The sequence below is a fragment of the Macaca thibetana genome, chromosome 11 (assembly GCF_024542745.1).
Source record: "Macaca thibetana thibetana isolate TM-01 chromosome 11, ASM2454274v1, whole genome shotgun sequence".
NCBI lineage: Eukaryota > Metazoa > Chordata > Mammalia > Primates > Cercopithecidae > Macaca > Macaca thibetana.
The window spans coordinates 113,618,362-113,641,273 of NC_065588.1; the positions used below are offsets into that span (position 1 = coordinate 113,618,362).

The 22,912-nt window shown below is 46.9% G+C and overlaps 1 protein-coding gene across 1 annotated transcript in view; it reads right to left on the reverse strand.

The window, feature by feature from the left end:
- NOS1 (nitric oxide synthase 1) overlaps nt 1-22,912 on the reverse strand; it is a 232,423-nt gene that overhangs the window by 177,268 nt on the left and 32,243 nt on the right. The gene's annotated exons all lie outside the window — the stretch shown is intronic.

Sequence of the window (22,912 nt, forward strand, 5' to 3'; positions counted from 1 at the left end):
CTCACACCAGGCTGCCTGTCAGGTGTTGGGGAGCACGTGGCTTTTTGCAGTGGTTAAAATACACTCTTATTGTCGAGTGAAGAGGAAATAAACATTGTTGACTCATTTGGTCAAAACTTTCTTTAAAAATAGGAGCATGACCCACTTCATATGGACTCAGCATCTGAGAATGGCTCAAATTCTTGAATTTGCATCTTCCAAGCCTTCACCCGGTTCAGAAGTTGCATTCTTCCTTGATTATCTCCCTGATTAACTAAACGTGACTGTGGACCAAGTCTGAGCCCGGCATGAGGAACACAAACATGAAGGCATGGGGGTGGTGGAGGTCTCTGCCTGGTGTGTCCATTCACCGAGAAGAGTGACTATTTAAAGCACCTACAATGAGTTGAGTGGCTTTGCAAACTCGACACTTCCTTATCCTCTTGGTGGTCCTGTGAGTTTAGATGATCATCACTTTTATTTTACAAGTCAGGAGACTGGGACTTGCAAGAGTTTTGTGGCTTGATCAGGGTCCTGCAATCAGATAGTGGCAGGGGTGGGATGGGGACCTAGGCCTGGCTGGGGCATAAGTCCTTATCCCTTCTGGGCATGATCTCCACCCACATTTGGAAGACAGCCCTGGTCTGAGCTGGGCTCGGGATCGGCAGGGCCTCTTCATTTGCCTCCTGGGTTACACTGCTTAGCTTTGCTACCTTTGGGGGTTCAAGGCTGTTTTCCTCCCAATGGGATTAGCTCTGTTCTGATTTTAACCCAAATGGAAAGTTCTGGCTACAATCACTAAGGGCCCTTCCAGTCTCCAATGACACCACGCCAGACAGGCTGAGGAGTTTGCTCTCCTAGCCCAGAACACCCAGTCTGCTCCAGGCGAGGAAATCACATTACTGAATTATGGTTCACTTGCAAGGTTCCCCTGTCCAGCCAGGATGCTGGCTCCCTGACCCCATTAATCAGAGATTCAGCTTTCCAAGTGCAGGGCGGCCTCCGCAGTCCATGGTAGTTGTCCCAAGGACCACGGCTTGACCTTTGTGGAGCGAGATGCTAACGCTGAAATCAGGTTTGAATTCCAGCAGCTCCTCCCAATTTGGAGGCAATTATCTAACTTCTCTGAGCCTCAACTTTCTCACCTACAAAATAGGGATAGTCATGGTGTCTGGCAGACTTTTCCTTTCCTTTTCTTTTTGTCTGTTAGTGTCCATTTTGCTTTTCGGCCGGCATTCCCTCTCCCCATATTTTTAAGGAGAGAATTCACCTTTTTCTCTGTTGGATGATCATGGATTCTGCTCTTCCCAATCCAGAGGCAGGTACTATTCACCCCATGGGGTCATAGAGAAGATTAAATAGGGTGATGCCTGCAGTGGGAAGATTTGAAAACCTTTCTTCCAACTTTTTTTTTTTTTTTTTTTTTTTTTTTGAGACGAGTGTTGCTCTGTCGCACTCACCCAGGCTGGAGTGATCTCCAGCAGTGGTGTGATCTCAGCTCAGTGCAACATCCACCTCCTGGGTTCAAGTGATCCTCCTGCCTCAGCCTCCTGTGTAGCTGGGACTGCAGGTTCCTGCTACTGTGTCCAGATAAGTTTTGTATCTTGGGTAGAGATGGGGTTGCACCACATTGGCCAGGCTGGTCTCAAACTCCAGACCTCAGGTGATCTGCCCGCCTTGACCTCCTGAAGTGCTGGGATTACAGGTGTGAACCACCACGCCCGGCCCTTACAGCGATTTTGAAAAGCATTTACCCGGGCCTGGCAGTTGGTATGGACATCAGCTGTCCCTCAGGGGGAGGCAGACTTCGAGACACCCCAGCTCAGTCTTGTATTTGGTCACACAGCCAGGTATTCACAGTCAGACCCCTTGTGACTCCTTCCCCTTCACGTGTGGGTGAGACCTTGTGACCTGCTTCTAATGAATTGATACAGCAAAAGCAAGGGGCTGGCACTGCTGAGATCAGGTGACAAAAAGGCAGTGGCTTCTGTCCTTTCCTCTTGCCATTGCTCTCCTAAGAGCCCTGGAAAAGCAAGAGGCCAGGTTGCGAGCTGCCCTAGGGAGAGGTCCACGTGGCACAGAGCTGATGCCTCAGGCCTGCAGCCAGAGAGCACAAACCTGAGGCTTGCCAAGAGCCTCGTGGGTGAGCTTGGAAATGAAGTGAGCTATCTGCTTCCTTTTCCCCACCGTTGGGAGAATAGATGGTATTCTGTAAGCTCTGAAACCCTCTGTGATTTTCGCTATTTTTCTGTTAACTATTGCTTTAGCAACTGCCAGCAGCAAGCCCCACTGACGACATGCTTTCTATGTGCTAGGCGCTGTGTTAAGCCCATGTGTCTACGTTCTTTTTGAGACAGAGTCTCGCTGTGTCACCCAGGCTGGAGTGCAGTGGCGCGATCTTGGCTCACTGCAACCTCCGTCTCCTGGGCTCAAGCAATTCTCCTGCCTCAGTCTCCCGTGTAGTTGGGACTGCAGGCACCCACCACCGCACCCAGCTAATTTTTGTATTTTTAGTAGAGATGGGGTTTTGTCATGTTGGCCAGGCTGGTCTTGAACTCCTGAGCTCAAGTGATCCTCCTGCCTCTCAGCCTCCCAAAGTGGGATTACAGGCATGAGCCACCATGCCCAGCCCATTTGTCTACTTTTTTTTTTTTTTAATCCCTTTTTACAGAGGTGACACTGCAGCTTGAAAGGGTTAACAGTCTTGCATGTGGTCACAGGGCCAGCACGTGGCTGAGCAGGGGGCACAAAGCAAAGTCAGCCTGACATTTTGGCACCTACTTCTGGACAGGTGTAGGCTGAGGCTTCTGAGAGAGGAGCCCCAAGAAGCCCTTTATACACGCCAGGGAGCACCCTCTGCCCACGGCAGGGTTGTTGGGGGTGCCAGTGTTGTTTTGTACTGAGGGTCATGCAGAGCTGAGACTGTTCTAGAGAGACTCAGAGACTGGGGGTTTGCAGCACCTTCCTCTTAGCTGGAGGAGAGCATGGGGGCAGGTCTGCGTGGCGGCAGCAGGATGGCTGAGTTGGCCTGCCTGAGCTTTGGACACTCCAGGTTTCTTGGCCACGCACTTTTGTTCCTGAGCTCAGAGGCTCTGGGCACAGGCTTCTGGCTATGGGTCTCTGGCGACTCCTGGGGGAAAGGGGCCCCACTTGTGTGACTGAAGAAGACAAGGACCCTCCGTGGTCATTCCTCTTCCCAGGGAACCTCTTCCGAGCCAAAGGTTTGTGGTTGCTGTGACCTCATCCTCTTGTGCCAGTTCCTGCTTCCCTGTAATTTATGGCCACGTCTGCATTAATTGATGCTGCAGAGGCCGTGAACTGGACTAATTGTTTCCAAATATCAAATTGCAAGTTTTCTTGGCTGATTACAGGGGCATCAGAGTGGAAAGTGGCAAGGTTCTGCTGTTGTGATAATGAATGAGGGACCCCAGGGATATCATCTGCCCGGATGAGACTGAGAGACCTCCCCACGTGGCACAGTTACCCAGCAGGCTGGGACACCTCCAACCCCTGGTCATGAGAGGGGCACATTTCCTGGAAGGAGCTGGGGGAGTTCTTCTCTACGGCTATGTCTTCAATGTCCCCCATTATCCTGTGGTGATAATGGGACAGACAGAAAGGGGCCTAGTGATGCACTTCCAGGCCACAGAGGAAGCAGATGCTTGCTAGATCATCAACATCATCATCATTACCTTACAACAGCACCTACTACGTAGTAGGAGCTATGCCAGACCTCTCCGTAGAGCTCATTTATTTAATGCATCATTGCTATAGGGAAGGTAGTCTTTCCACTGCCATTTTACAGTGAGGAAACTGAGGCACAAAAAGGGGACATCACATAGCCAGTAGGTGGTGGAGCTGGTTTTTAACCCTGTGTAGTCTGACTCTAATACACATGCTCTTAACTACCACACCAAGAGTCTCTCCAGGGGGCTCTATGTCAGCCAGACGAGCTTGCATCTCCAGTTCTGGAAGCTTTGGGGTTGTGGCTTTTTAAACTCCCCACTGTTTTCTTTTCGCTGTGTGTCCAGGCTGGAGTGCACTAGTGCAATCTCGGCTCACTGCAACCTCTGCCTCCTAGGTTCAAGCGATTCTCCTGCCTTAGCCTTCTGAGTAACTGGGACTACAGGCATCCGCCACCACTCCCGGCTAAGTTTTGTATTTTTAGTAGAGACGGGGTTTCACCATGTTGACCAGTCTGGTCTCAAACTCTTGACCTCAGGTGATCTGCTCGCCTTGGCCTCCCAAAGTGCTGGGATTACAGGCATAAGCCACCGTGCCTGGCCCCCACTGCTTTCTAATTGTTCCAATTTCCATTCATTTCCAGGTCAGCCCCTCTGCACTTCCCTTATCCCAGTTACTCCAGGGCCTTTTCCCTTTCCTTCCTGACTTCCCACCTCCTCAGGTTGGGTGGATTTAGAAGAGAGTGGGAAGGAGGGAAGTGAAGCTTACTGAGTCCCTACTACCTATGAATAATTTTGCAAATATGATCTCATTTAATCCTTAAAAATATATATATTTTTTATAATGAGATAATGAGAAAACTGAGGCTGAGAGGTATTTGACTTGCCCAAGATTACCTATACAAGTGGTAGAGCCAGGAATGGTCTGACCTCAGTCTGTTTTCATCGTGACATGTGGCCTCAGGATGAGCAGTCTGTTAATGCTTTGCATCTATTTCTAGCTGGGCATTTTTCACAGTGTTAACCATTTGATTAGGTGTGGCAAATATCTGTCATGTGTGCACAACCTGCCCTTCTCATGTCCCTGGCAGACATTACTAGTGGATCACAGTACACTCTCCTGCTGAGCCTGGATCTACTCTCAACACTGTGGTCTAGGCATCATTACCAAACCCTTTGAGATGACATTTGACGTAAAAACCAGGCTGGGTGCAGTGGCTCACACCTGTAATCCTAGTGCTTTGGGAAGCCAGGGCAGGAGGATCTCTTGAGTCCAGGAGTTGGAGACAAGCCTGGGCAACAAAGCAAGGCTCCATCTCTACAACATTAAAAAATAAACATTAGGCTGGGCGCGGTGGCTCACGCCTGTAATCCCAGCACTTTGGGAGGCCGAGGTGGGTGAATCACGAGGTCAGGAGATCAAGACCATCCTGACTAACACGGTGAAAACCCGTCTCTACTAAAAAATACAAAAAATTAGCCGGATGTGGTGGCAGGCACCTGTAGTCCCAGCTACTCGGGAGGCTGAGGCAGGAGAATGACGTGAACACAGGAGGCGGAGCTTGCAGTGAGCTGAGATCGTGCCACTGCTCTCCAGCCTGGGTGACACAGTAAGACTCCACCTCGAAATAAATAAATAAATAAATAATAAAATAAAAATAAAAATTAGCCAGGCGTGGTGGTGCATGGCTGTAATCCCTGCTACTCAGGAGGCTGAGGTGGAAGGGTTGCTTGAGCCCAGGAGTTCAAGGCTGCAGTGAGCTATGATCGTGCCATTGCACTCCAGACTGGGTGACAGAGAGATACCCTGTCTCTAAAAAAAAAACCCCAAACAACAACAACAACCGCCAAAAAAAAAAAAAAAAACCAAAAACAAAAACCACAAAAAAACAGATGCCACTCTTGTGATGGTCATCTTGAGGAAAAGGCAATAACTTCTGATTCCTTGGTCTCCAATCTCAACCTCAAATGCCTGCCAGTCACAAGGGGGAACCAAGAAACCCCTCAATCTTGCTGAAAACAAACCCAACCCAAAGTTTAGCCTCCTCCCCAAACACAACCAGTTTTGGAAGTTGCCCTTTCTGGATGAAATATTAGCTCAGTGCTATTAAATTGCAACTCTCAACTTTTCCTCTTCAGAGACCTGCAAAGACAGACGAGGCTAAGCATTCTCATGGGCATCCCTAGATTTCGAGGTTGGAAAAACATTTGGCAGAGAAGTAAAGCAGTTTAGTAGCTTGTAGCCACCAGGGCTGCCAACTCCCACCAGTGATAGCTTCATGGCGTCAGGCATGTTGTGGCTGAAATAGGACAGAAGGTAGGCGCAGACCCTCGTGTATCTACCTATGGTGAGCCCACGTCCTTTCTTCCTGCTCAGAAAAGTTTGTCAGTGACTGAAAGTGACATTTCTTTCAAGGACCTCCTGGAATCTGCTCTGATTTCTCTAGAATCCAATATTTGTATATCAAGTATCAAGACTTGTGTGCTCTGGAACCTCTTGATTGGTCCTGACACACCAGTGTCCCACCCCAGCAGTGAGAACCATTGCCCTAAGCCAGGAGGCCAGAAATGACCACTCCCCTCTCTAGTGCCCAGAGCCTCTTCCATGATGGCTGGTACTGAGTCCTACACACCGTGAATACTTGGTCTAGAAGTGAAATGTTGAGTCCCTGAGCCTGTTGCCTCCACAGTCTGCTTAAGACAGTTCCTGGGTTTTCCTGACCAGCTCTATCCCCTCTCTTTCTGATAACAGCACCCCATTTTCCTTGGGAGAACAATTCAGCTTTTACTCTCATGGCCATGGGATTGATTGAGGAGAAACAAGTGCCTCCAGGCAGGGCAATCAGAGGCAACACACACTAACTGAGTTCTACCCCACCGCTTCCAATACTCTCCAATTCCGCCTCAGTTATAATTGTTTCAGAGCGCTTATTAGGGTCTGACTGTTGTCTGCCCACTAGAATGTAAGCTTTAAGATGGCAAGGACTCAGTCCATTTTGATTACTCATGATGCCTCAATTCTTACAATGGTGCCTAGAATATAGTAAGTGCTCAATAAAGACTTGTCAGATGAATAAATGGTGACTTGACTTTGGCAAAAGAGAGTCTAAAGGAGAGCCTTTCTTTCCACTGGTGTTGTTAAAGGGATAGAACAAAAATCTGCCCTGAGAAGAGCCTGCCTGAGAATGAAGACTGCACAGAAGAAAGCAGACCTGAGAGGTGAACAGAGAAAGATTCCTGATAATGCTGGTCACCTGGGATCCAGCTGTGTCTGAAGCCAGAACTAGAACCACTGCTTAGATGGCTGCTTTCTCATTTATTCTACTATGAGTAATTCACATGTTAGGTGCTGGGTAATACTTTGGCAAATAAACATCCATGATCCCTGCCTTCATATTCCAGAGGAGGAACTAGACAGCATAAAAGCAAGCAAATGAACAAAAGCCAAAATCATTAGCCATGATAAAGGCTGTAAAGAAATATCGCATGATGGCTAGGTGCAGTGGCTCAGGCCTTAATGCCAACACTCTGGGAGACCAAGGTGGGTGGATCACTTGAGCCCAGGAGATTGAGGCTGCAGTAAGCTATGATTGTGCCACTGCACTCCAGCCTGGGTGACAGAGTGAGACCTTGTCTCAGAAAAAAACCAGTAACAAAAACCCAAAAAACTTGAAGATTGAGAAGTACCCCTGCTCCTCCAATGAAGAGGAGGTGTTCTGAGTAGAAGAAACAGCACATGCAAAGGCCCCGAGGTTGGAGGAAGCTTGGTAGGTATGAAGATGCCAGAATCCTGGCACGTACAGAGTGAGGGAACACCTGGCTCGAGACAGAGTTGGACATTAGCACATATCTTAGCCTAGAACTTGGAGATCAAGGTGAGGCATTTAGATTTTATCTGATGTGCCCTGGAAAGTGACAGAAGGATCTGGAACAAGGAATGACAATCACCTTGTGTCTAGACAGATTCCTCTGTCTGCTTAAGGCAAACACATTGGGACACAGGGTGAAAGAGGACGTAAGGGCTCCTGGCGAGAGAAGACTGGGTGAGCGTGGTGATGCTGGACAAGGCAAGAAGTGGGCAGAGGCAAGGACTGTGGTCCAGCTGAATTTTCAGAGGCCCTCTCATGTGCGCCCACTCTTCGGAATCATTCTCATAGATACCCTGTGGGACGCCCACCCCCCAGCCTGGCCCTGCGTAGCACTGAGTCATATCTAATTATAGCCTTCCAGGGTGATTTCCTTACCTGCTTTTTTCTGTGTTTTTAAGCTCTTCATTACTTCCTAATTGTCCTGATTTTAGTTCTTTCTTGTTCTTGTCAAACACCCATTTAAAAAATGAGTCATCATTAACTGCATGCCACTCTTCATTTAGAATTAGGCCCATTCCACCCTTTCTCTCTCTCTTTTTTTCCTCTTCAAGAAAACTGGGGGATTAAAAAATTACACTTTTCTGACATCCTTTCTTTATCTCTTTTGCTAGCGCAAATGCTGTTGGCTGCTCAACTGCCTAAGGGTTTCTTCTGCAGCCCAAATGAACAGCTTTGTGCTTCCAGCCTTTGATAGCTTTTGGGGGCGTTGATCACTGAGCCAAACCTCCAGGTCTCAGCCTCCCATAGTGGCCTGCTCAGGCATGAGTCAAATCAAGACTAGACTATCAGGGGACATGAAGCTACTGCTCACCTTGCAAGTGAAGCTGGCCTGGCCTTGACCCACTCCCTGTGCAGTAATCCTAGGCACTTCTAATGTTGCAACTCCAAAAACCAGCAAGACAGGTGCTATCATTCAGTCAATCAACAAATATGTCTACTGGGTCACAGGCCTCTGCTGCGAGATAGGACAGAGCTAACGGTAGGTTCTGGATTCAAACTGCCTGAGGCTGCTTTTTTACAGCTGGTAGAATTTGAGACAAATGACTTAACCACTCTGAACCTCAGTTTCCTCATCTGTAAATTGGTGGAATACAAACACCCTACTTACAGGGTTGCTTTGTGAATTGAAATGGATGTGATTGAAGCCATTGTCTAGCCATAGGTGATGAGATCTTGAGGGAAATGTACTTCACACAGAGGAAGAGGGATAGACATCAGCAAGAGTCAGTGGACATGGTCACTCAAGCTGAGTTTTCAGATGGGATGAGAAATAAAAAATAAATTGGTCAACTCTCAAGAAGGGGCCTACGGCACAAAGAGAACATATTGTGTGATTCTATCTCATGAAGTTCAAGAAGAACACTACTGATGGCGGTAGATGTCAGAATGGTGGTGACCCATAAGAGTGGGTTATCTTTTACTATTTTTTTGAGACAAGGTCTCACTCTGTTGCCCAGGCTGGAGTGCAGTGGCACAATCATAGCTTACTGCAGCTTCAATCTCCTGGGCCCAAGCAATCCTCCAGCCTCAGCTTCCCAAGTAGCTGGGACCCCAGGCATGTGCCACTATGCCCTGCTAATTGTTTTGATTTTTTAGTAGAGATGAGGTCTCATTATGTTGTCTAGGCTAGTCTCAAATTCCTGAGCTCAGGCAATTCTTCCGCCATGGCCTCCCAAAGTGCTGGGATGATAGGTGTGAGTCACTGCACCCGGTCAAGGGGTGGGTTATTGATTGGGAAGGGCACAGGGATATTGTAGGGTGTGTTGGAAATGCCCTGCATCTTGATCCAGGTGGTAGATACACAGGAGCCTTGTTAAAACCCAGCAAGGGTGTACCTTTAATATTAGCACACTTATCTGGGTATAAGTTATGTCTATAACTCTCATTGTAACTCTTGGTATCAAACCCCTTATCTAACCACTCTACCCAGTTATTTTTCTTCTATCTGTCCATCTATTCATCCATCTATCCTTCCATTCACCATTCATTCATCTACCCATTCATCCTTCCTTCCATCCATCCATCTTTCCATTATCCAACCATCCATTCATTCACTCATCAATCTATCCATCATGTAATCATTCACCCTCCATCCATATTTCCTTCCTTCCTTCTTTCCTTCCTTCCTTCTTTCCTTCCTTCTTTCCTTCCTTCCTTCCTTGTTACTCCCTTCCTCCCTTCCTCCCTTTCTTCCTTCCACCCATCCACCCATTTGTCTTTTGGTCCATTCATCCACCCACCCACCCATCCATCCTTCTATTCATCATTCATTCATTCATTCATTCACCAATTCATCCATTTATCCTTCCTTTCTTCCTTCATCCATCCTTTTGCTCATTCAGAAACTAGTAATGGCTCCGACAATATGCCAGGCATTGAACCAACTCAACTAGGAGGATGTGACAACGAAGAAATCATCATCCTTGCCCTCTCTCAGTTCAGTTCAGGAGACAGAACCCAAATCCACCTCTACGATGCACCATGGAAAGTGCTACAGGGGTGAAATGGAGCCCTGTGCTTACAGCTAGAGAGTCTGGGGAAAGGGATGTGTATTTCAGATGAGTTGATATCTTGGATGAAATGTGAAGGCTGACCTGGTGTTTACTAGGGTAAGGAAGGGCAGTGGCATTCCAGATGGGCCGAACAGTGTGTGCAAAGGCATGGGGATGAAGGAGCAACTCAAGTTCTAGGACGTGCATATTCAGCCTGATGACATATAAGGAGTTTGGGCAGAAGACTTACAGGTCTTAAGGCTGGTGGGGAGGACCACCTGGTGGAGAACTCTGTGTAGAAGACAATTGGCCCTGGCTGCATTAACTGCACGGTACTTAGGGAAGGAGGAAACTATTTCTAAGGCAGTGGCCAGCCCCAGACCCTTCTGACATATATAAACAAAAGCCCTTCCAAAGCTATACAGGGACATCTATCTCTTTTCTCAAAACCTGAAGATGTCTGAGGTCTGGAGGAAAAACAGGCCCTAGGCCATGATTAAATATCTACGATATGCTTAGTTATGTGTGCAATTTAGATTTAATAAGAGGGCTCCTGGATTGTATAATAAAATACAATGAGCATGTTACCAGGTGAGGCCTGATTTTTATTTAATTAGATGCTAGCTTCATGTGGCTTCAGGGAATGAGAAAAGGACTTATGGGTTAGGGAATGATTTTTGCAGTAAGATTTAGCTATGTCCCTCTCTAGGGTATCTGTCAAAATTACCAAAGGAATATAAAAATCAGGGAAAGCCTTTATCAGTGCTGGAAACTAGGGGAGATTGGCATCCATATAAATTCATATAATTTATGCAAAATAGGGTGTGGATGAGATTTGACTGAAAGAAGGTCTGAACAGATTTATAGAAGGTCATGAAGGAGTAAGTCACCTTCCAGTTAGTGGAACAGACCCCAGAGCATACAACTGTCAGGAATGGGAAGTAACAAATAGGTTCATTTAAATCCAGCTGGTGCCTCTGGGAAGGATGTAGTACGGGCCACCATGTTGTGGTGAAGCCCAAGTGGGTGTTAATCCTTGATTGGTGGCCACTGAGGGAAGCCAGGCTCGGCAGACAGTAAGGGCATTGCCTTCATTATTTCTCTGATTCCACAATCACCAGAGAAAAGACACCATTTGGCCCAAGGCTGAGCTACCTGCTGAGGTTGCCCATGATAACCGTCCCTCACTCTCCTCTCCTGGGTGGCTGGAATCCCCAACTGGAAATGTTCAACTGTGATAAGTCCAATTTTCCCCTTCTTGTTTCTGTTGGCCTTGATAGGATTAATAAGGCTCATGTAACCTTAGCAACATGGAGGATCAATTCAGATATTACCAAAGAGGGAGTAAAATAAAGAGAAAAATAATTTGAAAAAATAGAAAACTTTCTTGAGGTTTCAGTCTATAATTGGCTGAGCCGAGTGAGTATCTTAGCCAAATCTAACAAAAATCAATATCAGGAATTTCAGAATAAGAAAAAATTTCTGCAAGTATTTAAGAAAAAAAAATGAAGCAAAGCCAAACGCCAAACCTCAAACCACCACCACCACCACCCAGGTGATCTTTATAAAGGAACAGACTCAGGCTTGCCACAGATTTCTAAAACTTGATACCACAAACGAAAGAAGCAAATAGGCAAAAGAGTTGAACAGGCACTTCATGAAAGAATATTTCCAAACGACCGCTAAGTAAGCCTGTGAAAAGATGTGCAAAGTCATGACATTAGAGAAATACAAAGTAAAACCACAGTGAGCTCTCTCTACACACCTGGAATGGCCCAAACCAAACAAAATAAGAATTTAAACCCTGGCAAATTCCAAGTGTCGACAAGGACATGGAGCAAGTAGAACTCTCATGCATGGATGGTGGAAAATGGTGCAGACATGTTGGGAAACTCTTTGACAGCTTCTTACAGTGTTCACCTCCTATATGATTGAGCAATCCCACACCTACGTACATACCTGGGGAAATGAATTCAGTGTCTACAGAAAACACCTGTATAATAACAGTAATCCCAAACTGGAAAACACCTAAATATCTATCATGAGGAAAATGGATAGACAAACTATGGTACAGTCATTCAGTGGACTAATACTCAGACAGAAAAAAATAATTAAAAGGAACAAATTAGTGATATACACAACACAGGTGAATCTAAAAGAAATAAGACCTAGTGTTCGATAGATCAGTAGGGTGATTATAGTTATCAATAATACTATTGTACACTTCAAAATGGCTAGAAGGGAATAAAACAGATGTTCCTAGCATAAAGAAAAGATATAGCCTGGGCAACATAGTGGGACCCTGTCTCAACATAATAAAATAAAATAAAAGAAGCCAGGTGTGATGGTAGTATGTGCCTGTAGTCCCAGCTACTCGGGAGGTTGAGGCAGGAGGACCCCTGGGGCTCAGGAGACTGAGGATGCAGTGAGCTATGACTATGCCACTGCACTCTGGCCTGGGTGACAGAGTGCCCTGTCTCAAAAATAAAATAAAATAAAGAGTCAAAGTGATGAATATCCCTATTACCCTGATTTAATCTTCACACATGGTATGAAATGTAACAAATGATCACACATACGTGAAAATATGTACATCTATTATGTATCAATTAAGAAAAACTTAATGTGGAGTAGAATAAGCCAGACATAGGGTCCAGACTGTGTGATTCCATTTATATGAAGTACAAGAAGAGATAAAACTAAATTGCTATGATTCTAAGGGTGGTTGCACCTGGGGGTGGAAGAATGCCTGCAAAGGAGAATAAGGGGACATTCCTGGGTCATGGAATTGTATTAATCTGTTTTCATGCTGCTGATAACGACATACTTGAGACTGGGTAATTTATAAAGAATAAGAGGTGTAATGGACTCACAGTTCCACATGGCTGGGGAGCCTCACAATCATGGCAAAAGGCAAAGGAGGAACAAAGGCATGTCTTACATGGTGGCAGGCAAGAGAGAGAATGAGAGCCAACCATCAGATCTCACGAGACTTATTCACTACCACAAGAACAATATGGGGGAAAATGCCCCCCTGATTTCATTATCTCCCACCAGGTCCCTCCTACAACATGTAGGAATTATGGGAGCTACAATTCAAGATGAGATTTGGGTAGGGACACAGTGAAACCATATCAGGAATATTCTTATTGTGGTCCAAGAATTTTCCACTCTTATATTCACCTTTCAGGTGCCATGAATGTATTCTCAGACAAAAACCTGGAAAGTTTGCCACTTGTGTGCCCTCAAACAAAACAAAATGAAAAACTCAAATGCAAGCCCTTTTTGACCAAACAATAAATCAAAACAAATAATCCAAGAATGGGGAGATCATGGATTTTAAGAACTGATATTGAGCAACAAAACCAGAAAAACAAAAATATAAATCTATGTATATTTTTGTTAATAGTTACTGACAATGCAAATATAAAAATAATTATCTGAAGTGGGATCTACTATTTTATTAATACTAATAATTTGAATCTAAGCTCCTAGAATATGATGAAAGAAATTCTGAAACTAGGGAGAGAAGAAATAAATCTTAAAGAAATAAACAGATATAGGAAAAAAAGATGAATGTTCAAGGAGAGTTATGGAGTTATTGATGAGACAGAAGAAATGATCTAAATTTTCATAATGGAGGACTATATGACAGCATATTACACAGTCCATAATATTATGTCCTTTTTCTCATCTGGACTCTTTCAGTTATAGGGTAGATGACCTCAAGTGAGCCTCAGATTCCTCATTTGTAAAATAGGGTCATTCATTCATTCAACAAATATTTACTGAACACCTACTAACCGCCAGGCACTGTGGAAGGTCCCCAGAACACAAAATGAACACACCAGGGTTCTGCATTCATGTAGCTCACATTCTAGTGTGTAAGGACGTAATGGTGCTGCAGAGAACGTTATGACAGGGTAGAGAAACAGAGGGGGACAGGATATGCTGGGGTGATCAGCAAATGCCTCTTTGAAGAAGAATCACTTCATCAGAGACCTGACAGAAATGAGAAACTGAGAAAATGAGCCCTTGGAAGGCTTTGAGTAGGGGAATGATGTCATCCAACTCCTATTTTAATAGAATCCTTCTATGTGGGATCATAAATGTAGGGTCACTCAAGGATTCATGGACAACAGGGGTTAAGGGATGGACAGAATATGGTACACAACCATCATGAAATAAGGGTTTTTGTTTTTGTTTTTGGAGACTGGGTCTTGCTCCATCACCCAGGCTGGAGTGCAGTGGCTGGATCCTAGCTCACTGTAGCCTCGAACCCCTGAGCGCAAGTGATTTTCTCACCTCAGCCTCCTGAGTAGCTGGGACTACAGGCATTCACCACCATGCCTGGCTAATTTTTTAAAAAAACTTTTTGTAGAGACAGGGTCCTGCTATATTGCTCGGCCTGGCCTCAAACTCCTGGCCTCAAATGATCTTTCCTCCCTGGCCTCCAAAAGTGTTAGAATTACAAGTGTGAGCTGCTACACCCAGCTGAAAGAATATATTTGAAACTCCACTTGCACCTAGGAGAAAGTAGAGTTCTTTCTGTTGTGGGGGATGGGAACGGAGGCAACTAAAATCTTGATTTGGTCCATTGTTTTCTAGTTTTGCTCCAGAGACAGGGCTCTGGCTATGCTGAGACTGTTTGCAAGGCCCAGTGGACATGGCATGATTTGCTCTGTGTGGCTTCTGCCACACTCTCTGCAACTCCATTGGAAGAAATGGACGGAAGGGTCATTACCAAGTTCTCGTCCACATAGCCTCCGATGACCTTTCTGCAGGCAAAGGGTGACAACACTTTCCTGAAGTCCCCTGCTCTTCCCTGCCTCACCAGGAAACGTGTCAATGCCCCAGGAGTACTGGTCAGCTGGGACCCCTCCCCAGGGGCTTGGTGAGAAGAGGATGCTGTGTCATGAAACGTTCCCCTAGGGATTCTCCAGGGGTCCAACCCCTTTCTCCAGCCTTTGAAGCCTAGCTGCTGTAGAGCTGAGACTTCTTTAACTGAGACCCCTGCTTCCTCTCTTGCTGTCCCTAGGGATAGGAGGCAGGGGGGTACCTGGAAGTACTCTCTTCCTTCATTCACTCATTCGTTAATTTATTTAGTCAATACCGTCTAATGCGCAAACTCAACAGGTTTAACTCCCACAGGGGAAGTGGTGGGGCACAATGGGGAAGACCATGGACTCTAGACTCAGCCAGTCCTGGGTTCGAATCTTGGCTCTACCATTTACTCCCTGGGTAATGTTGGGGGAAGTCACTTTACTTCTCTGTGACTCAGTTTCCTTCTCTGTAAAATGGAGATCCTCATGGTACCTACCTCATAGAGCTGACAGATTTGTGCACATAAAATACTTAGCCTTGTAATTGGCATATGATGATAAGACAAAATGGTAACTGCCATTGTTATTATTATTATTATTGCTAAATCTGCCTGAATTTGAATCCCAGTGATGCCACTTACTTTTGTGTGACTGGAAGGTTATAGAACCTTCTTCTTTAGGGGTGTTGGAGACTTCAGTGAAATAATTCAGGGGAAGTATTTGGAAGAGGGCCTAATATAAGAAAGTAGTAAGTGTGAAATCAGTACAAAAAGGCCGGCTGAACGTGGTGGCTCACGTCTGTAATCCCAACACTTTGGGAGGCCAAGGCAGCCAGATCATTTGAAATCAAGAGTTCGAGACCAGCCTGGCCAATATGGTGACACCCCATTTCCACGAAACATACAAAAATTAGCTGGGCATGGTGGCCTGCACCTGTAATCCCAGTTGCTTGCGACACTGAGGCAGGAGAATTGCTTGAACCTAGGAGGTGGAGGTTGCCGTGAGCCGAGATCATGCTACTGCACTCCAGCCTGGGTGATAGAGCAAGACTCTGTCTCAAAAAAAAAAAAAAAAAAAAAAAAAAAAAAAAAAAAAATTAAAAACATTTTTTTAAAAGGACAAATTTCCCCCCAGTGTTTCATGCCACACTGACACCAGAAGAGGAAGGGCAGAGGCCATTTGACCTGGAGGAGGGTGGAGAGAGTGGTCGTTTGGGTCCCCCGCTGTGGAAAGAACCCCTGGGAGTGACCTGTCTGCTTTGCACATATCTGTTTGTAACCTTTCCACACCCTGCCCACCGGCCTAGACTGTTATGCAGTCAGCAGAGTTGAAGGGGGCACAGTGCAGCCACAGACAGCATGGACTTCAGAGCCAGACTGACCCAGTTTGAGTCTTGACTCTGCTGTCTCCTGGTTGTGTGACTTGGACAAATCCTCTCACTCCTCTGGTCCTCAGTTTTCTCATCTGTAAAATGGGGACGATAATAACGGTGCCTGTCTGGTTGGGTTGGTGAAGGATTAAATGAGATCATTCCACACTGCCTGCACCTCCTATGGGCTAAGCCTAATGGAAGGTACCAGGGAACATCCGTGAATAGGACAGGTATGGTCCCTGGCCTTGAACAGGGGACACTGTCATGGTCAGCTTTCAATAACCCTCATCAATCATCATCATAATTAAATGATGGTGTTTGTTCTCTTGAATCTGCCCCAAACAATACAAATAGCCAAGGGTTGGGTTAATTATGCTCTTCTTTGAACACCTCTGACCTCAGTTTTCCCCAGGCTTGTGAGATGCTAGGTGGCTGATCACTGGCACTCTTGTAGGAAGGTCACCAGGCACCGCGATGGCCTGAGACTCCTCCACCAACCTGGCCCCATTCACGGAGGACACATCTCTTTCCTGCACCTTCGAATCTGTGGCTATGAGACATCTCAGAGCACACAGGCTGCGTTTATTGAGTGAGAGCGAACCTTTGCCTGGGAAAGGGGTTCATTGAGAATGGTTTAGGCCAAGAAATTTCAAAGTTTGCTTTTAGACCAGCTAACAGAATTATTGAAGGGGCATTTGGCTGATACTTAGTATTTAAGCTCGAAAGAAAAGGGTCGTGAGAGTTTCTGGCAAAATCACTTGGGTTTTTCCTGGGAAAATAGACAGGAGGATTGATGGAGGATCCACCGGGGGCTTGCCAGACCTTGGCTACTGATAAATTACAGAGAACTTGACTCAGCAGGAGCAGTCGGGCCTCATTCTGTTTCAAGGACTGATAATAAAATAATAGACCCTTCTACCTCTACGATTTATCTGAGCTTTCTGACAACTTGTGAGGCAGGCAGGTTAGGCATAATTTGCCTGAATTATAAATGATGAAACTGAAGCCGAGAGAAGCTAAGGAACTGCCCAAGGCCACATAGCTAAGTAATTGACAGTTTCTTAGCGCCAAATTGTATGCTGGTGCCAGTAACTGTGAGGACTCTAAATAAGTGCACGACCTCAGCCTGCAAGGAAAATGTCACTGTGATATATTGCAAAAATGATGACAATAGTCTATGACTCCTCCCACTAAGTGGGGGAAGTATGTTTCTCCATCCCTTGAATATGGGCTGGTCATTGAACTTGCTCTGACCAGGAGAATACAGCAGAAATGATATTTCTCAGTTCCCAATGTAGGCTTCAAGAGACTGTGTAGCTGCTCTCATGCTCCTAAAATGCTGCCACTATCACATGTACAAGCTTGGACATGGCTGGAGGATGAGAGACCACGTGGAGCAGAGATGACCCATTTCAGCTAAGAACTGTTTGGATCAGCCAGGCTGCAGTTGACCTGGTAGCTGACCACAAGCACATGAGGGAGCCTATCTGAGATCAGAAGTACCACTCATCTGACCCAGCCTAACTGCCAATTGGCAGAACTGTGAACTTAAATAACTTCAAATAACAAGCATTGGCAGTTTGGGGTGGATTGTTACACAGCAAATGCTAACTGATACATCACAAGGAGAGACAGTTTCAAAGGACCATCACTGATCCAACATGTCAGACTAGGAGTATCCATATAGATAAGACCTTCCTCTCTTGGGAGGTCAGAGCCTCAATACATGCCATCTTGTGGTCAGCCTTCTTAGAGATCCTCCAATCTGCTTCCAAAGTTAGGACCACAAATGCCTCTTGCACAATGAACAGATGTTTTGCAGCATGCCTGGACTCTACCTGCTAGATGCCAGTAGCACCATCCACCCAAGTTGTGACAACCAAAAATACGTCCAGACATTGCTCAATATTCCTTGGGGGATACAATTGTCTCTGGTTGAAAACCACTGACATAGCCACCCTCTGATGCCCAAGAAACAGGGCAGAACTTCCTCCATGGCTGAGGATGGCAGAAGGTGGAGAGAGACAGCTAAAAATAACGCTGCCCAATCAAGAATTATAAATCACCGTGAAGGAGTGCTCTCACCCAGATGATGCCATCTGTTTCCAAGTTGGTGGTGGAGGTGCCCGGGTAAGCTGGCCTGGAGGGGAAAGCAGAACGGGGAAGAGATGTGGAAAGTGGGGAATAAGTGGAACCACGGTGGGAGGGACGGGGATTCAGAAGGCGGAGATGAGAAGAGATAGTGTCTTGGGTTGGTTTCCCCAGAGGCACACTCTGAGATGAAGATTCCTGCCACTGTGATTTACTGGGAAACGTCCTCAGGAAAAATGACAGAGAAGAGGGGGAAATAGAACCACAAAGGGAAGACAGCCAAGCAAGCCTGTGATATCAGCAAAGTCCCCTGGAGGCTCAGTCCCGGAGGGCAGTACTGCAGACTGCGTAGGCGATACCCTGGAGCTGTTCTTGTTAGTGGCAAGGGAGCTGCACTCCCCCTGTCACTGAGGTTCACCCTTTATGGGTCACCCATAGAAGAAGGCACATTCCCAGGAACTCAGGGTCTCTCCCAGACAAAGCCTGAGGACAGCCCGCTGCGGAGAGATGCAGCTGCCAGCGGTTGGGAGTAAAAATGCACCAAGAGCTGGTATGTTATGCAAACATGGTGAAGAAATCTTAGTGACTGTGCTCAGGATAATGACAGTGTCTGCTGTGGACGTCCAGAGACAGAAGTAGACTGAAGAGCAAGAATACATACGCAGCTGCCTTTTATCATATTAAGTGCCAGATACTGTGCCTGTCGCTTAATGTATGACCCCAGCTCATGCCCATGATAAGTCAATGAGTTGGTGTTATTGTTCCCGTTTATAAATGAGCTTCCGGATAAATGACGCTCAAGTCACACCTCTGTAAAGTGCCAGAGTAGGATTTGAACTCAGCTCTTCCTGGCACTAAATTCTTTTTGTTGTTGTTGTTGTTGTTACAGAGTCTCGCTCTGTCGCCCAGGCTGGAGTGCAGTGACATGATCTTGGCTCACTGCAACCTCTGCCTCCTGGGCTTAAGCGATTCTCCTGCCTCAGCCTCCTGAGTAGCTGGGATTGCAGGTGCCTGCCACCATGCCTGGCTAATTTTTTGTAGTTTTTAGAAGCCAGCTTGGTCTCTAACTCCTGACCTCAGGGGATGCTCTCACCTCAGCCTCCCAAAGTGCTGGGATTACAGACGTGAGCCACCGTGCCTGGCCCCTGGCACTAAATTCCGACTATTGGGCTCTGGCGAAGAGAAAGAGAGGTACAGATGAAGAAGTGGAACCTAGATGCATGTCTTAGATGAGGCAAAAAGAGAGGCTGGGGCTGCTGGGATCCCAGCCTTTCCTTCCACATCCCTGTTCTCCTGCCCTTGCTTCCTTCTGTCTGGAAAAATAAAAAATTGCCTTGAACCAGTGTCAGCCAGCCTGGCCCATGCAGAGCAGCTTGAGACCAGCTCCTTTAGGTGAAGGAGCCGTAAGGAATGGTTGACCCCCAACCCCGCAGTCCTCAGGATTAGGACCTAGGGGAGGCTGGATGAGCACTTGGGGTGGCTGGAAATAGGGTGATTTGTGGGGTGATGGAGGCTCCCAAGGCAGGGACCCCAGACCCCGATGCCTCTGGGAGCCAGGCTGCATGGTCCTCGGAGGCATTGGGGTCTGCGGTCATTTACACCGGGGTGTAAATGAGAAAGTGGGTGAGGTTAGGGGCTGGATTGAACTGGAGAGCCTATGACCTCGTCTACGGTGGGCACCTATTGCTGCCCTTCCACTTTGACTGATTGTCCCCAGGTGAGAACATGGAGCCTTCAGTGTCATCAGGCTCTCTGATTTTTCATAAGAAGCTGGACATCTAGATTATTTTGTTAAAAATGTGAAATCCCAAGTTATAAATCTCGATGGCTAACCTCAAAAAGCAAACCCAATCAGGCAAAACATGACGGTCTACATGACACATGCCCACCTGAGAGCTACTTACATGGTGACCACTGGCCTATCGGGGTGAAGAAATGGGGACAGTTAGACAGCAGTGGAAATGGTGAGACCATAATGGTAAAGCTTACTTTACAGGACCCTAACTTTAAGAAAACCAGTACCTCTTTCTCTCTTCCGTTCCCTTCTCCTCTCTCCAGCCGGCCCCACTCCACCCCTGCCACCTCCTTTTGCCAGAAATTTTGCAACTGATGAACTTTTCACCTAACCTCAAATACACTGCAGTCATTTCATACCTCTGTACCTTTGCACATGCTGTTCCCCCTGCCTGGAATGCCCTCTGTCACCCCTTGTTCTCTGGCTCTGTTCATTCTAAAGAGGAACTCAGGTGTTAAGCTCTTGGGCCCAGCCCTCATCACCTCTAATACAGAACATAATTCCTGTTATTGTAACCTGCTGTTTAATGGATTTGTGTCCCTCTGTTTTCCCCATCCTTAGCTTTAGGAGGGCAGTAACAATACAGTGCCTGCCACAGAGCAGGTGTGCACAAAACTGTGAACCCCCTCTCGGTGGCTTCCTGTGGCTGCTGGCACAGGGACTGATCGTATTGTTAACTGTGGCTGCTGGCACAGGGACTGATCGTATTGTTAATGAGGCCGAGGTGAGGGTTCCGTTTCTTCCTTACATGCTCGGGAACCTATGTCAGGGTAGCTAAAACCTCAAGGGAGCCCTGAAATTATCTCAGACTACTGATAACAAACATCCCTGATCATTCTGCTTTTCTGTATTTCCTAATTCGTTTACAAAGAATACACACGTATGCAATGAAAAACAAAGTCTTGATAGACTATAAGTACAGAAAGTCTGACTGAATTGACTTCAGGAATGAAGGTTCCAATCCCCAAAGACAACGAAGAGTCTTTCCTTCTTTGCATCTGCCTACCTGCCTCTCCATCCGCTGCCCTCATACCAAGGTGCCAGACTTATCTGTCCAGTATCTGCCCTCCTCTACTTGGCTCATGCTCATTTATCCTTCACGTCCCAGATTAGATCCACCTCCTCCAAGAAGTCCCCCTGGGTTTCCCAGGTGGGTGAGAGGCTTCCTCCATGCTCCCGCAGTGTACCGCCTTATCCAGTCACATCTCCTGGGTCCCCCCACCAGAAGGAGTCCCTCATGTCTTTCCATGACCTGCCCACAGGTCTTGCCAACTGCAGGGAATGGGGGTCTCAAACCCAGACACCCGAAATTATCTCCCAATGTGGTTATTCGTGCAGTCACCAAAATGCAGCAGTAGGGTCCCAAGCAGATGACATTTACCAAACAAGTTTTAACTTCTGCCCTGCCCCAGACTTTGCCAGCTGTAATGCACTATGAATTAATATTTAAAGTGAATCCTGTCACTTTCTTATGACCAGCGTCCTCCTATTGCATTGTTGTGGAAAGGTGTGCAGTGCAGTCTCATTAGTGCATTTCAAGGATTAAAAATATAGCAGCGACTTTTAAAACACTGGTTTGAAACGCCCTCATTTTTTCGTATACCAGGAGCTTCAGGAAGTGGGAGCGGTCTGGATCTCTTTCAAACTCCGAGAGGCCCTGTTCTTGGCTCCTGCTTCCAATTCCTCTCCTTTCAAACCTTCCCCTCTTCCTGCAGGAGCTGCTCTTGATCTTTCCAGTGCCCACAATGGGCATTTGCCTAACCAAATACAGACCCTGCCCAGGATCATAAGAGTGGTGGTGCCAGGGCAGGCCTCACCGAGGGTTCGGGACTGCACAGAGTCTTGGCAGAAAGCCCCTTCCTACTGGGCAGGATGACTGGAATCTTCCCTGCCCAGGCTTCCTACCTGGCTGAGGCCGCTGAGTCCCTCCAAGGCTCCTCCTTTCCCTCCTCCTCCTCCTTCTTAGGATCTGGGCAGATCCTGAAGTCACCTCTGCCTGCTCTCCCAGAGGCCTGGCCTTCTCAGGCTCCTGGCAGCCTGGCGCTGAGCAGGTCTGACCCCTGACCTCAGCGAGCCCTCCCCTTCCAGGGCTCTGGGCCGTGAGAATCAGCCCAGGTGCATCCCAGGGCCCCGTCACCTGCGCCCAGCTGCCCCACGCTCCTGGGCTGCACCTGAGGCTTGGGGAGAAAGTGGAGCTGAGACGTGGCTTACTCACCCCAAGGCTCATCCACCCATCACAGATTCCCAGTCTGGATGGGTGTCTCCAGGAGGGTTCCAGAAATCTGTGTTTTTAACAGGTGTACCAGCAATTCTCACAATTTGACAAGTTGGGCAATGGTGAAGGAAAATTCTGGGAAGGAGCCTTGAACCCTGGAATCCTGGGGGCTGGCCCAGGCTGCTAGCTAGGCAGAGAAGTGTTAGGAGAGGAGGGTAGTGGGGACTAGCTGGTGGACAATCAGCCAGCCAGGCTACAGCCTGATTGGTTTCCCTGAGTCTTAGACCTACTTGCAATTATACACTTATTGATTTGTTTACTTTATTGCTGTGCCCTCTACTAGAATGTCAGCCCCGGGAGGCTGGAACTGTGTCTAACTTGTTTGTTGCTATATCCCAGGACTAGTACAGTGCCTGGCACATAATAGGTGTTCAATATACTTGTGGAATAAGTGAATGAATAAAATAATAGATGTGTGAGAGGATGGACAGACAGACAGGCAGGTAGATAGAGGGATGAATGAGTGAATGGAGGGGTGGAAGGTGGATGGAGGGATGGATGGAGGGATGGATGAATGGATGGGTGGATGGATG